This window comes from Apis dorsata, unplaced genomic scaffold (genome assembly GCF_000469605.1).
Source record: "Apis dorsata unplaced genomic scaffold, Apis dorsata 1.3 scaffold_330, whole genome shotgun sequence".
Taxonomy (NCBI): domain Eukaryota; kingdom Metazoa; phylum Arthropoda; class Insecta; order Hymenoptera; family Apidae; genus Apis; species Apis dorsata.
The window spans coordinates 102,702-103,965 of NW_006263598.1; the positions used below are offsets into that span (position 1 = coordinate 102,702).

At 37.7% G+C, this 1,264-nt stretch overlaps 1 long non-coding RNA gene across 1 annotated transcript in view; it reads left to right on the forward strand.

Moving 5' to 3' along the window:
• LOC116185919 overlaps window positions 1-1,264 on the forward strand; it is a 25,914-nt gene extending 24,650 nt beyond the window's left edge. The window contains exon 3 of the long non-coding RNA XR_004150820.1: window positions 1,239-1,264. This is a non-coding gene — a long non-coding RNA (uncharacterized LOC116185919). The remainder of the gene's footprint in view (window positions 1-1,238) is intronic.

A 1,264-nucleotide genomic window follows, 5' to 3' on the forward strand; every position in this document is an offset into this window, starting at 1 on the left:
TCCAGTCGGAACGAGGAAATGGCGATTGGAGACCGGACTATTAGTTCTTTTTCTTCGTCTTCCGCCTCGTCCTCCGACTTTTAATCTTCCCGAGTTGAAAGAATGCTCGTCTGCAACGAATTCCTCGTGTATTCTCCCTGCTTCGAATAAGAAGCAAATTTTCCTCGAGTATGCCTGTGTGGACGGGATTCCACTCGAGTTGCCTTCGGTGTGGCTAATTCCACACACGAGTACAACAAAAATCTGACGCGATCGCGATGCAGAAAGACGATAATCTGCCCATCTGGACACTGTCGTATTCCGCTCCACGGATCTCGGCCATCGTCCGAGATCGCTCCACAGTTCTGCTCTTCTGTTCTCCTTATCGCCCTCGTCGCACTCCGCGTCGAGTTACGGGGACTTTTATTATCCGTGCAAGCGCAGCAAATTAATAAAAGACAATAGGATGGAATAGGTTCGTAAATTCTCCTTCTAAAATTATTATAGTGTCGAAACAAAACTCATTGAAGATTCTCTATTCTTATGTATTTTAGATGAAACATTGTCTAGATAATTTATAATAATTTCTTTGTGGCACGATTGATGAATTTTTTGTTAGTTCTTTCAAAATCTTATTGTAATTACACATTCAGTGCATGCATTGCTTTTTTATTTTTGTTTTTTCTTTTGTTATTGTAAGTTAATGTACGATCTTCTGTTTATTTCTAGATATACATATTAATTAAATATTCCATTAGACGATTTAATAAATAAAATTGTAAAGAATTAGCAAAGAGAAATGAGAAATTGCATTAATTGTAATATAATTTTTTAATATTTAATAATTTCGTGTGAAAATCTGGACCACTCCAGACGAAAAATTTGGAATATTCAATATTACGTTTAAAGATGACGTTCTACTATTACTTCACAATGACATGAATGCTACGCGGCTTTGATATAAAACGGCTATTACGACGATTCGATAGCCAATACAAAAACCTACAATCTCGTATATTCACCGTCACGCACAAAGAATCTCGAATCAAAGCAGCCTTAACCATGTCAAACCCGATCCAGCCTCAACTTCCTAGAATACAAATGACGGAACGGTACTCCGTAGCAACAAACACTTTCAAACACACAAAGGAACAACCCAATCCCGTTATCTTTCGTTTCGCAAAACTCATACAAAATCCATTGGCTTGGTCGAACTCTATTTTATATGTATGTATATATATATATATATCTCGTTCCAGCGGATGCAGTTCCAAACGAGCCGCAA